Raw genomic sequence first — 15,280 nt, 5'->3', positions numbered from 1 at the left:
CTGTTATTGACTAACAGTATTGTAATCTGCTAAATGGCTTCAAAATAATGTAAGAGACCTTGTGTGTTCCTTAGCTTCAACAAGGAGCCAATGTGACAGCCTGTATCACATACTATAGATTAACTCTCAAGTCTCTTTTCCCTAAGGCACATTTACAGTGACTATCAAGCATGCATATATGTTTGAGGCCAGTATTTGTCAGGCTAGTGGACTTTTCAGGTTCCCAATCAGTATAGTCTGCAAACTAGGTTAAGCATTATTTAGGCCATATCCCTGGTCAGTATTTTTAACTTGTTTATTTGGCCTTTAAGGGAATTGAGTATTTGATCTCCACAGTCTGTGTGACTGGAGTTTTCTATTCTGTTCTTGAGTAAATGTCTTCTATTAGTTCATGTTATAGGGTTAGAAGTTCACTGTATTCCATATTTGTCTTGACAGAGCCAACACTGAATGTCAGACAATAGATTGTGATTTATTGCAATATTGTAGAGAGAGAATTCTAGTACATATCATATACTGTGTGTATATATCAAATCAATTGAAATGTATTGAGTTCTCATTATGAGCAAGGCACCATATGTCTACATATGATAGGTCTTTATTTGTCTATAAAGGATGTTTCACTCTACTTAAATAACTGAAACTTTCTTCCTTTTTCATCACTGATTAATTTTGATCCTTACTAATATTTCTTTGGGATGGGACGCAATTAAGGAAGAGGCTGAGACCTTTTTATCTTTCTAGTTTGATTGTATTTTGTGAAGTAGAAATCTAAGTGACAAAAATGAAAACTCTTTTAGCATACAAAGGACTGACTGCAAAGCTAGAGGCTTTTAAATTTCTGGTTTTCCAGTAATCACTGAGAATACATGAGTTCACAATGACTAACCGATTTGAAATTATTTCTCAATTAGGTGATTTTCTAAGTTGATCCACCTTCAGCCAGGAAGATACCAAGAAACATTACCATCTATAAACTTTCCATTTAAATACTAGCTCCATCCCCTATCCCTTTCTTTTAATTTTATTATTCTTTGGCAGCCATGGAAATGAACAGAAGAAATTAAAATACCAGGTAACTATTTCTGAAATGGGGGAGTGGCATTTGCCTGTTCTATTTGGGGACTCACAAAGAAAAGGAGAAACAAATGCTTTTCCTCTTCCATCAAGCATTCTAAAGAAGAGTACACAGAGAACCCAATAAATCACACAACCCTGAAAGTCAACATCTGGGCAGGCCAAAAATATGAACAAAACAAGCAAGTCTCTGTTTTTCTTTCCCTAGCATTGACATCATTCTGGCCTTTCAAAGGGAAGGGAACTCTTCAAAACAAATGTTTGTGAATATCAGGGTCAAGGAGAACTGCTTCCTAGATAACCAAACTAATTGTTTTGTTCTCTGCATACGGTGCAATCTTTCAGGACCAAAGGTACAGCATGCTACTCAGCTACTTGTGAAAGCTATCAGGAAGCCAAGTATAGGTGAAAAGGTTGTTAACAAGCAGAAGTCATGGCAAGCCAACACAAATGCATATGGATTGATAGCATCAGGGGTGAGATTCCAACCACCAGCAAGCAGAAGGTCCTGTGGTGCTATGCCCTGACTCAATCAGCTTGTCTCTGGATAACACAATCTGGCACAACCATGTTCTGGAGCTTGAATGAGATATATAAGTCATCAGGATGACCAGCAAAGGAGTAGGTAAATGACCAGCAGCAGCCCACAGTCATAGAGCTGGTTCTGACATTCCTGACAACCCCAGAACCTCTCACAGAGCTTCATGCCATATAGCTTCTGCTCCACATGGTAGGTGTGCACTGCTGCAGGAAGGGCCAGGCATGCAGATAGTGCCCAGATAGCTAGTGTAATATGGGCACTGAAGTGCAGGGCAATGTGTCAGTATAGTGGGTGCACCGACAGGAAGCACTAGTCCACAGCTGTGGTAGTCATGGTAAAGATAGTCAAGTAGACAGTGACTACTTACAGAAAGATCAAGCTGCACAGGTTGCCTCCAAAGACTCAGCCCTGGGACTCAAAGACATAAACCAAGGTCAAGGACACACATCAGAGAAAGCCAAATTACCAATTAGAAAGTTGGTCACATTGTACCTCTCTTGTACACTCATGCAGTCACATATATGGGAAGACAACCACCAGTCTCACTAGCATCACCACAGCATGCACCTTTTAACTGTTATACTATCTGCAGCCTCCAGACTGAAGATCCAGTCTCCTGACTCAAATTTCCACAGGTCTCATTGTGTTCTGGTTAGCTGGGGTAATTCTTGAAGTCTCCAAACTATGTGTTGACCAGGACTTCCAAGGAGAATTGGATTGGAGACTGAGTCTATATATAGTTGTCTAAAGAGAAAAAAGAAAGGTCAGACCTGTGTATGTTCATGTATAGAGAAGATTCTTCCACACCCCACTTTCTCCCCCCAAAATATGCATATATATACTGTATACATATATTCCATTCTTTATTAATATATGACATTATATTATATTAAATTTCTGTTTTACCTTGTCTTAGAGTACTTTATATCCATTCAACATGTTTATCACATGTATTTTCATTTATATTCTATTTATGTCTGTCTTTATCTTCTACAAAATTCTTGAGGAATGAGAACCTTTCATGTTGGGGTTTTTTTCTGCATCTCCTCAACTCCTAGGGCAGAACCCACCCACAGTCAGCATTTAATAAATGTTGGTTGAGTACATACCACTACAAATATGCATACCACATATTTAATTCCTATAACATTTACCACCTGACGAGAGGCAAAATGGACCCAGATCATGCAACATGATTGTGCCTGGTGTGTTAGACCTGAGTGCCCAGAGTACTGGTCTTTAGTGGGACAGAAGTTTGCTCAACTGTGTTTCTTTTTTTTTTTTCTGTCATGCAAAACACGCTTCCATATTGGCCATTGTTGTAAGAGCACACTCATAAATAATTAAAGCCACAAAATAAAACCATAATTACATTGATGTGAAAGACAACTCCAACAGTTCTTTCTCTAAAGGTGGAGAACATTCCCCAACCTGTCTTTCAGGATTGTCCGACATCATTGCATTGCTGATAATCATCCTACAGTCCGATTGTACAGGAAACCTGTACAGTTCCTGGTTTCTTTACTATCATTGCAGCCTCACTACTAGTGTCTCCCAGGGTGCTGAGCTAGAGCCAGTATTTTACTAAAGGAAGCTGGACATTTGAGAATGGAAGGGGAGAGAGTCTCCTAGTCGCCACCCTTCTTCCCTCCCCATTCTCTGCATTTTGCTTCTGTCATTTTGGAGTTGTCAAGAGCACTTGCATGCATCTGGCCATGGCGCAACAAGATTCATAAGCATAATAAAGAAGGGGGAACCTGCCTTGAAAGTAGGCACTTCAGGGAAGAAGTAAGTTACAGAGACAAGAGTAGGACTGAAACAGCCCCAGAGAGAAAAGTTTTAAAACTTGCTGCTGTAGGTGTTTTTGACTGCTCTCTCTGCCCCTTTGGCACTGCTCTGGATCTGAAAATATGTGTGTGTGTGTGTGTGTGTGTGTGTGTGTGTGTGTATTTATAGATACAGGAAGCACCTGTATTATCAGAGAAAGTGTCAAATTGCAGGGATTTAAATTCAAAATCCAATTCTGCCGGCTCCATTTAGGACCTAAGAAAGACTCAGTAGAGAGAAAGAAAACGATGGAGACAAAGTGGGAGATAGCGAAACCAAAACCAAATCTTTTTGGACTCTACTGTTTTTGACTTGGAATAGAATAATTAACTGGTCTACGGTAGTGATTTCATATTTAGAGCTTGCAATGAAGAGTTACTGCCGTGCACGGGGGTGGTATTTTGGCTAGATGCGTTCCTTCATTCCGGTCTCACAGCCAACTCTTTCCCCCACCCCTACCCTGCTTTTTCCGCTTCGGTTTCCCCTCCTAAAAAAGGTACTCTGGGAGAGGGGGTTGCTACAAGAAGAGGTTCAGCACGAAGGACAGCTCACAGAGTTCCAGTAGTCTCTGAGACTGGGAGAGGTGCCCTTTTCTAACTTGGCTGTGCATATTGGCCAGAGGAGCAAAGGAGTCTTGCCCATGGAGAAAAAGGGCGAGAAGGGGAATGCCAATCTCGTTCACAGCTATTTTCCAGTCAATACCATAGGCTACAGGCAAGATCTTACCAATGTTGAAAAGTAAAAAGAAGAAATACTCCTGGAATACAGAACAATTGAAAGGATAGATTTGCTGCCCTTGTAGTTGAGGATCATGGGAAATTAAGAGATAATGGTAGTGTTGTTTTGCCTTTTTTTCTAAAGATAGCAGAAGAGCCAGAGAAAGGAAGAATTTTATGTAGTCGACCCAGCTATACTAAATTCTTTGTCTCTGTCTCTCTGTGTATCTCTTTCTGTGTCAGTCTCTGTGTCTCTGCTTGTGTGTCTCTGTTTCTGTCCCTGTCCCTATCTCTGTCTCTGTCTGTCTCTCTGCCTCTGCCTCTGTCTCTGTCTGTCTGCCTCTCTCCCCAAAACTGGAATTGATTCGACTAAAGCTCTCTCTTACAAAATGGAGAAACCCACCAGAACAGATCAAAACTATGCCTTCTTAGTTTTGTACTCCAAGAACCTCAGGGTTTAAAGAAACTTCAAAAGTGATCCTGTCTAAATTGTATTTGATCAAGAATTTCCTCCTCATTATTCTCATGGACATACATCTTTGCTTGAAGGTTTTGTTGTTGTTGTGCTTTTTTTTGTAAAGTCTATAACTTCCTAATTCTACTTTCAAAAAGATCTGATTGTTAGGAGGGTCTTTTTATCGTAGATGAAACTAAAAATCTTTCCCCCTGCAATTCATCATTCTGATTTTTTTTTCTTTGGGACCAAATGAAACAACTCTAATCACTTTTATACGTGCCAGCCCCTTACATACCAAAAGACTTCTATCATGTCTCTCTTCTCCCTCAAATGACTTGCATGATTTTATAACCAGTCATTCCCCTCCTCTTCATGGTGCCTAGTTTATCAATGTCTTTCCTCCCAAAACTTAACCCATTGCTCCATATAAATTCTGAATAGGCAAGTTTTTGTACAGATATGTTCTATTTCAGTTGTGTCCCATTCTCTGTGACTCTACTTAGGGTTTTCTTGGCAAAGATATTGGAGTAGTTTGCCATTTTATTTTCCAATTCCTTTTATAGATGAGGAACTGAGACTGAGGTAAGTGACTTACCAAAGGTCACATGCCTAGGTACTGTCTGAGGCCAGATTTGAACTCATGAAGTTCAATCTCCCTAATTCTAGGCCCAACACACTATCCATTGTACCCCCCAGCTCCCCATACCAGTGTGCAAAAGGATAATTTATCATTTCCCTGGTTCAGAATATTATTTTTCTTTTAAGGCAACCCAAAGTTACCCCAGGGTTTTTATGGCTGCCATACTATACTATTAATTCATATTGAACTTGTACTTTTCCACAACTTCTAGTTGTTTTTTAGATAAACTATGTTGTCATGCCTTCCTCACCTTCAACATGTGAAAATGATTTTTAAAATCTAAGCATAAAACTTTCTATTTGTACCTTGGCTCAATATCTCAACCTATCAAGATATTTTTGAATCCTTTCTGTTATCCAGTATACTAGGTATTTATGTCATCTAAAAGTAAGATAATTGTGCCATTTATGTTTTGTCCAAGTAACTGATTTTTTTTAAAGTTAAATAGCACAACTAAAGACAGATTCTTGGGACACTCCACTAGAGACCTCCTTCTAAGCTGACATTGACCCATCAATAACTAATTCAGATTCAGTTACTTAACCAGATCTGAATTGCCATAACTGTGCAATGGTCTAATACAAATCTCTCCAAAATGTTCACAGGAAGAACATGAAAGCCTTTTACCAAACCTCATCTTTTTCCCATTACTTTTCCCTTAAACTTCCCCAAAGAAGTGTCAGAATTGAGACTACTGGTAGGTCAAGCAATCTAAAACATAGCACAAAGGGGAAGCATAGCTAGGGACACAATATTTAATAGAAAAATTTAGGGGGCACCTGGGTGACTCAGTGGATTGAAAGCCAGGCCTAGAGATGGGAGGTCCTAGATTCAAATCTGGCCCCAGACACTTCCTAGCTGTGTAACCATGAGTAAGTCATTTAACCCCCATTGCCTAGCTCTTACCATTCTTTTAAAAAAATTTTATTTAGAGTATTTCCCCAACCATATCCCCTCAACCCATGTATTCAAGCAGTTATTTTTTATTCTGTGTTTCTACTCCCATAAATCTTCCTCTGAATGTGGATAGTGTTCTTTCTCATAAGTCCTTCAGAATTGTCCGGGATCATTGCATTGCTGCTAGTAGAGAAATTCATTACATTCGATTGTACCATGGTGTATCAGTCTCTGTGTACAATGTTCTTCTGGTTCTGCTCCTTTCATTCTGCACCAATTCTTGGAGGTCATTCCAGTTCACATGGAATTCCTCCAGTTCAATGTTCTCCTGGTTCTGCTCCTTTTGCTCTGTATCACTTCCTGGAGGTTGTTCCAGTCTCCATGGAATTCCTCCACTTTATTATTCCTTTTAGCACAATATTATTCCATCACCAACAGATACCACAATTTGTTCAGTTGAAGGGCATCCCCTCATTTTCCAATTCTTTGCCACCACAAAGAGCACAGCTATGAATATTCATGTACATGTCTTTTTCCTTATTATCTCTTTGGGGTACAAACCCAGCAGTGCTATGGCTGGGTCAAAGGGCAGACAGTCTTTTAGCACCCTTTGGGCAAAGTTCCAAATTGCCCTCCAGAATGGTTGGATCAATTCACAACTCCACCAGCAATGCATTAATGTCCCAACTTTGCCACACCCCCTCCAGCATTCATTATTTTCCTTTGCTGTCATGTTAGCCAATCTTCTAGGTGTGAGGTGATACCTCAGAGTTGTTTTGATTTGCATTTCTCTGATTATAAGAGATTTAGGACATTTTTTCATGTGTTTATTGATAGTTTTGATTTCTTTATCTGAAAATCGCCTATTCCTGTCCCTTGCTCAATTATCAATTGGGGAATGGCTTGATTTTTTGTACAATTGATTTAGCTCTTTATAAATTTGAGTAATTAGAACTTTGTCAGAGTTTTTTATTATGAAGATTTCCCCCCAATTTGTTGCTTCCCTTCTAATTTTAGTTGCATTGATTTTGTTTGTACAAAACATTTTAATTTAATGTAATCAAAATTATTTATTTTACATTTTGTAATTTTTTCTAACTCTTGCTTGGTCTTAAAATCTTTCCATTCCCAGAGATCTGACAAGAATACTATTCTGTGTTCACCTAATTTACTTATAGTTTCCTTCTTTACATTCAAGTAATTCACCCATTCTGAGTTTATCTCAGTATAGGGTATTAGATGTTGATCTAAATCTAATCTCTCCTATACTGTCTTCCAATTTTCCCAATAGTTTTTCTCAAATAGTGGATTTTGGTCCCAAAGCTGGGATCTTTGGGTTTATTTTAGACTTACCCCAAGTCTATTCCATGATCCTCCCTTCTGTCTCTTAGCCAGTACCATATTGTTTAATGACTACTGCTTTATAGTATAGTTTGAGATCTAGGACTGCAAGTCCTCCTTCCTTCACTGTTTTTCATCAATATTTCCCTTGATAGTCTTGATGTTTTGTTCTTCCAAATGAACTTTGTTACAGCTTTTTCTGATTCAGTAAAAAAAAAAGTTTCTTAGTAGTTTAATGGGTATGGCACTAAATAAGTAAATTGGTTTGGGTAGAATTGCCATTTTTATTATATTAGCTCATCCTACTCATGAGCAATTAATGTTTTTCCAGTTATTTAGATCTAGTTTTAATCGTGTGGATAGTGTTTTGTAATTGTGTTCAAAGAGTTCCTGTGTTTGTCTCAGCAGATAGATTCCTAAGTATTTTATATTATTATTATATTTTATAATGTCTAGTGTGATTTTAAATGGAATTTCTCTTTCTAACCCTTGCTGCTGAGATGTGTTGGAAATATATAGAAATGCTGATGATTTATGTGAGTTTATTTTGTAACCTGCAATTTTGCTAAAGTTGTTGATTATTTCCACTAGCTTTTTGGTGTATTCTCTAAGAATATTTAAATAGACCATAATATCATCTGCAAAAAGTGATAGCTTGGTCCCCTCATTACCTATTTGAATACTTTACATTTCTTTTTCTTCTATAATTGCTACTGCTAGTGTTTCTAGTACAATGTTAAATAATAGAGGTGATAATGGGCATCCTTGTTTCACTCCTGATCTTATTGGGAATGCTTCTAATTTATCCCCTTTGTAGATGATACTGGCAATTTATATTTTTGTAAATATTCATGCATTTCACCTAAATTGTCATATTTATTGAGATATAATTGAGTAAAGTAGTTCTTAATAATTGCCTTAATTTCCTCTTCATTAAAGGTGAGATTGCCCCTTTCATATTTGATACTGTTAATTTGATTTTCTTCTTTCTTTTTTCTCATTAGATTAACCAGTAATTTATCTATTTTGTTTTTTTTTCAAAGTATCAGCTCCTAGTCTTACTTGATTAATTTTTCCTTTAATTTTTAGGATTTCCAATTTAGTTTTTATTTGGGGATTTTTAATTTGTTATTTTTTCTAATTTTTTAAGTTGCAAGCCCAATTCATTGACCTCTTCTCTCTCTATTTTATTGGTATAGTCACTCAGGGATATAAATTTTCCCGAGTACTGTTTTTGCCGTATGTCATAGGTTTTCGATATGATGATAAAGTCTGTAGTTGTTTCTATGATTTCTTATTTGACCCACCTGTTTTGAAGAATTAGATTATTTATTTTCCAATTAACTTAAAATTTGCTTTTCCATAGACCCTTGTTAATTAAAATTTTTATTGCATTATAATCTGGAAAGTTGCATTTATTATTTCTGCTTTTCTGCATTTGTTTGTAATATTTCTATGCCCTAGTACATGGTCAATCTTTGTATATATACCATGTACTACTGAGAAGGTATATTCCTTTTTATCCTTGTTCAGTTTTATCCCAATATTTATTAACTCTAATTTTTCTAACATTTCATTTATTTCCCTTACTTCTTTGTTATTTATTTTTTTGGTTTGATTTATTTAGTTCTGAGAAGGGAAAGTTAAGATCCCCCACTAGTATGGTCTTACTATCTATTTCCTCCTTGAGTTCCTTCAATTTTTCCTTTAGAAATCTAGATGCTATACCATTTGGTGCATAGATGTTTAGTAATGATATTGCTTCATTGTTTATAGTACCTTTTTAACAAAATGCAATTTCCTTCCTTATCTCTTTTAATCAGATCAATTTCTATTTTGGCTTTGTCTGGTATCACGATTGCTACTCCTGCTTTTTTTACTTTAGATGATGCACACTATATTCTGCTCCAGCCTTTTACCTTAAATCTGTGTGTGTCACCCTGCCTCAAAGTTGTTTCTTATAAACAACATATAGTAGGATTCTGGCTTTTAATCCACTCTGCTTTCTGCTTTCATTTAATTGGTGAATTCATCACATTCACATTAAGGGTTATGATTACTAACTTATTATCTTATTATCCCCTTTAGATTCTGCTCTATACCCTTTCACTCTATTCCTTCTCACCAGTATTTTGCTTTTTGTCACCCTCCCAGTTCCCCCTCCCTCCTATTACCCTCCCTTCCCTTGTCTTGTTTTCCTTCTACTGCTCTGTAGGGTAAGATAGAATTCTATGCCCCACTAAACACATTCATTTTTCCTTCTCTGAGACAGTTACAAAGAGAGTAAAGTTTAAGCATTGTCCATCACCACCCTTATCCCCCCCCCCCGTATTGATTTTTCTCTCCTCTTAATGTTATATAATTTAACCCATTATATGTCTCCCTTCCCTTTTCTCTCAGTGCAACTCTCTCTTTCAGCCCTTGATTGATTTTTTCATATCATTCATATGCATACATATCATATCATACATACATATCATTCTATATCCTCACATTTACATATATATTATATCATCATATACATCATATTATAATAATCAGCTTACTTTTCCACCCTATTTCTGAGTAAATTCCTTCTATCTTCTCTATGACTGAGAGTAATTTTTGAGACTTATAGAAATCCTCTTTCCATGTAGACATATAGACATTTTTATCATAATAAGTTCCTTAAATTTTCTCTTATTTACCTTTCTGGACTTCTCTTGTGTCTCATATTTAGCCTTCAAATTTGTTTGTTTAGGTCTGGCTTATTCTTCAGGAATGCTTGAAAATCTTCTATCTTACTGAATGCCCATTTTTTCCCTTGAAAGAGTATAATAAGTTTTGCTGGATAGATGACTCTGGGTTGCAAACCCAAAACTTTCACCTTTCTGAATATCATAGTCCATACGTTCTGATCCTTTAATATAGAAGTGTGAAGACTGGACTTAGCTATTTCCTGATTGTAACAATGAACATACTTAGTTTAACAAAAATCAGGAATGTCTTGGGAAGTCTAAATTAGTCCACCTTACTTAGAGCATACTTTAGGGGAAGATAAAGTTGTAATCTCCTGATTTAACAATGAAGGTACTTAACTCTTAACTTATAGTGAAGCTAGAACTTTAAGCTGAGTCTCTCTTAAGATCTTAATACAAAAGGTGTTACGTAACTATAAAGGTCAAATTAATCACAAAAAGGTTAAGTAACTCACAAAAGGCGAACTTAGCAAAGAAGTGTTAAGTAACTAAAGATACAACCAAATCAAAGAAGATGAGAACTAAAAAGAATGGGCATTTAGAGGAGGAGACACAAGAGTGAAAGGTCTATATATTTGGCTCACTTCCTCTCTTTGGCACATTTCTGGCGGCAGAGAGTTGGCTGGTGGCAGCGTGCTGAGCCTTTTGGCATCTTAGCATGACTACAAGCTATTGTACAATTTGGTGTTGAGTTTCTGGCTGAGTTTCCCTCCTTTACTTTACAACTTTATCTTCTTAGAAACTTCTAATCTTCTTCAGAGACCTAGAGGTGAGGATTTTTAACTCCCCCTGGCACAGACCAGGCAGGAGAAATCCTATATCCTCTTCCCTCCTTCTCCTTAAATTCCTTCCCTCTATATTAATTAAATTACCATGAATTTCCAGACTGACTTGGGTATTTTATTTGAGATTTCCCTTGGCGACTAATTAAATCTAGATTTTAAATCACAACCTTAAAATTATCTTTATAGAAGTCACTAGGTCCCAAGTGACCCTGATTGTAGCTCCATGGTATTTGAATGGTTTCTTTCTGGCTACCTGAAGTATTTTTCCTTGATTTTTCCTTGGCTCTTAAATTTAGCTATTACATTCCTGGAAGTTGTCAATGGAGGATTTCTTTCTGGAGGCAATCTGTGAATTCTTTCAATTTCAATTTTCTTTTCTTGATGAAGAATTTCTTGGCAGTCTTCTTTGATAATTTCTTGTAGTATGATATTCAAGGTTTTTTCTTCATCATGGCTTTCAGGTAATCCAATAATTCTCAGATTGTCTCTCCTAGACCTGTTTTCTAAGTCAATTATTTTTTTCAATAAGATATTTTATGTTTTCCTCTGTTTTTTCATCCTTTGATTCAGCTTTATTGTTTTTTGATTTCTCATGAAATCATTAGTTTCTAGTTGGTCAATTCTGATTTGTATGACTAGGTTTTCCTCTGTCAGTTTTTGTTTGGCCCATTTCTTCTTGCATCACTTTCATTTCTCTTCCTCACTTTTCCTCTACCTCTAATAATTGGATTTTGAAGTCTTTTTTTGAGTTCTTCCAGAATCTGTGTCAAATTCATATTTTTCTTTTTGACTTTGGGTGTGTTTCCTTTGATTTTTGCCATCCCCTTCTGTGTCTGCACTTTTCTCTTTGTCTCCATAAAAAGTCATTAGATTTAAGTGCTGTTTTGATTGTTTGCTCATTTTTCCTACTTAATTATAGGTAGGCTCTGTTTTCTGGAGAGTTGGGGTACCCTCTTAAACTGCAGTCCTTCCTTGATGCTATTTTCAGTTTATTTTCTAGGTTATTGCTAGTTTACCTGATGGTCTGAGGACTGAGAGCTCTGAGATTCCCCTCCCCATGCTGATTCAATTGACCTTTGAAATGCTGATAGCATAAAGACTTTCCTCAGACTTGGGTGTAAGCTTCTAATCTCAGTCTGAACTTGATCAGGTGAGGTGCCGATCAAATTCTAGCCCTAGGATTAGGATCACATTTTTGTTCTCAAGGTGTTCTTGATTCAATCAGGCACACCCTTGATTACCTGTCCTGGATCTCCACACCTAGTTTTGGGCAAAAAGGTCCAAAAAGTGAGGCTTCCCCTGAGAACTGTGTCCTCACCCCAAACCGTGGATTATGTCTTCACCCCAAACCCAGACTGGGATTCCTGGCTTCTCTCTGGGACAAAGTTGATTGGCCCCCTTCAGCCCAGATTGCCTTGGCATAGGACTCCAGACTTCTCCTCAGGCTTGCAATTTAAAGGGGTGTTAGTTGATTTGGACCACTAATTGCCCAGCAGGCTCTTAGGGTCTGATTTAGCTTAGACATAAATTAAGAAACCTGTGAGAGCAGATGTATGGGGTGGTGGGGTGTGTAGTTTGCTCTTCGCTTTCTTTTCATTTGCTACTATGCCTCCTGCTAGTCCATTCCCCTCACACCTCAGTTCCCCAGATGATCTCTGCCTACCTTTTGGGTTTTTCTTTTTTTGATGGTTGTTTCCCTCTGTCTCTGTTGGTTCTTTCACTCCTGTATTTGTTTGGTGATGATATTTTCCTCTTGGTCAGAGGGGATTTCCATGGTGAAACAGGTGCTGCTGCCCTGGTTACTACTCCATCTTGGCTCCCCTTACCACTCTTCTTCCTTGGAACCAATACATAGGATTGACTCTAAGATGAAGATTAGGGTTTTAGAGTAAAAAAAAGAAAATTTTATAAATGCATAATTTAATGCAGAAAATTAAATTTTGCGAGCCATGTAGGCATTTCTTTAATGTTGCATTTTTGTACTACTTGCAGCAAAGGATCAAAACCTCCCATATAGAAATAGCACATAAGAGAACACAATTTTCAAATGTTGCCTGATGTGTACACATGCTTTAATGTTGCAGTTCAAGGCCAAAGCAGACAGTTTCAGTTGACTTTCCTCTTATTAAAATTGGTATATTAAGAACCACTTGACAAACTGTAGGAAAGCTATAATAAGTAAAAGGTTTTTAGAAGTACATTTATTGCAGAGAAAATTGTGGCGCATTCTCAGAACAGGAGAGGAAGGGAAGGGGAATTTTTCGTCTATTTGTCTGGTTTTGGTCTGATGATTGTGAATTTTATTCAAGTCAGTGTAGTTTATATTCAGTACTTAGCCCACTTTGAATGCTTAGTAAACATAAAATAATCAAACACTTCTATAAACTTAAGGTTATACAAATATTAACATTTGAAAGGCTGACACACCAGACACTGACATGTCCAGAGTTGACAAAAATTTGCCAATATTTACAGAAAGTGTGGTTTTAGTTTTATCTCTATTTGGCACTTAGAAAAGAAAGTGAGCAGTTTAGAAAGACTTTACCCCAAAGGTAAGCTATTACATATGATTTGTAGATATGGGAACCCTTTCTAGGAATGAAGAGTATGATTGCTCAACCCATATTTATTTTCCATAACTGAATGTTCTAAAACATAGTGGTAAAAGCTTGAGGAAAGTGGAAGTAAGAGGCTGAGTCAAGATGACGGCTTAGAAGGAGCAGAAGTTCAGACCTTTGAAAACCTTTCCTTACTGATCACAAACTGACTGCTCCTAGGAGACTTAAAATCAAACCTAACAACAAGACAGAGCTAAGGAACTCTCCTGCTGGACTCAAACCAAAAGGTACACCCCCCAAAAGCCAGAATCCAAGAACACTTGGGTCTAAGGGGAAGGTAGAAGGAAGGTCCCAGGACTCCTACACCCCCCACCTAGAGCACTAAGCCTCCAGCAGCAGCAAGAACCTCTGGGCAAGCAAAGGCACTGGTCTGGAGGGTGTACCTTGCAGGCAGGGCTGTGCCAGGCTCAGAGCATCAAACACAGGTGGTGGGGAATGAGTTGGAGAGGAAGCACAAAGCTGGCAGCCTGGACAGAGCTAGAAAGACCCTCCATATTGCTCTAGCCTTCTAGGAGGTTTTGGCCTCAGGGCACATCCAGCCCAACTCAGCTGAACTTAATCCCATCAAAAGACTTCAGAGGTCAAGGAAGCTCAAACTCCAACAACCCTCCATCACAGACTTCTGGACTTTAATTTAATGCAATCAAAAGCCTCCAGAGGGCAGAGAACCTCAAACTACAACACCCCTCCCCCACAGACTGCAGAGAGAGACCTTCTGTCAAAGCTCTAAGAGGGGAGACTGACAGAAACCCCCAAAAGCAAAAAATGAGAGGAGCAAGATCACAGACAAATACGGGGAGCAAAGAAGGGGTAAATAAGAACAAACAACAGAAAAAGAAGAAAGAAATTACAATAGACAGCTTCTGTACAGGTAACAAGCAAAGAGCAAATGAAACAGAGGGGGAGGGATCAGCAAAGGAAAAATCAGAAATCTCAGCGAATTGGATACAGGCTTTGGAAGAACTCAAAATGCAATTCAAAAAATAATTAAGAGAGGCTAAAGAAAATTGGGAAAAGAACTTAAAAACTAAGATAAGTCATCTGAACATAGAAAATAATGTCTTCAAAGCCAAAATCAACCAGCTTAAAAATGAGGCAAAGAAGATGAAAGATTAGGCAAAGAGGATGAAAGATGACCTCCAAAGAAAATCAGACCAGAAGGAGAAGGATGACCAAAAATCCAGTGATGAAATCCAGTCTTTAAGAACCAGAATACAACAACTAGAATTAGTGACCTTAAAAGGACACTATAAAACAAAAACAAAAGAATGAAAAAATTGAGAAAAATATGAAACATCCCATTCACAAAACAGAAGATTTAGAAAATCGTTCGAGGAGAGACAATTTAAGAATCATTAGTCTACCAGAAGACCATGACAAAAGAAAAAGCCTGGACATAATACTACAGAAAATCATTCAAGAAAACTGCCCTGATATTCTAGAAAAAGAGGGAAAAGTGGAGATTGAAAGAATCCACAGATCACCTCCTGTACTTAATCCCCAATTGACAACACCCAGGAATGTTATAGCCAAATTCAAGAACTATCAGACCAAAGAAAAAATATTACAAGCTGCCAAGAAAAAGCCATTCAGATACCATGGAACCACAGTGAGGATAATGCAGTATCTGGCTGCATCTACAC

The 15,280-nt window shown here is 37.6% G+C and overlaps 1 pseudogene; it reads right to left on the bottom strand.

Annotated features, from left to right (window-relative positions):
• Positions 1-353: 353 nt before the first annotated feature.
• LOC103096074 (prolactin-releasing peptide receptor-like) lies at positions 354-12,967 on the bottom strand (annotated as a pseudogene).
• Between the last annotated feature and the right edge of the window lie 2,313 nt (positions 12,968-15,280).

The sequence above is a fragment of the Monodelphis domestica genome, chromosome 1, assembly GCF_027887165.1.
Source record: "Monodelphis domestica isolate mMonDom1 chromosome 1, mMonDom1.pri, whole genome shotgun sequence".
Taxonomy (NCBI): domain Eukaryota; kingdom Metazoa; phylum Chordata; class Mammalia; order Didelphimorphia; family Didelphidae; genus Monodelphis; species Monodelphis domestica.
This window is presented reverse-complemented; position numbering and strand designations above follow the sequence as displayed.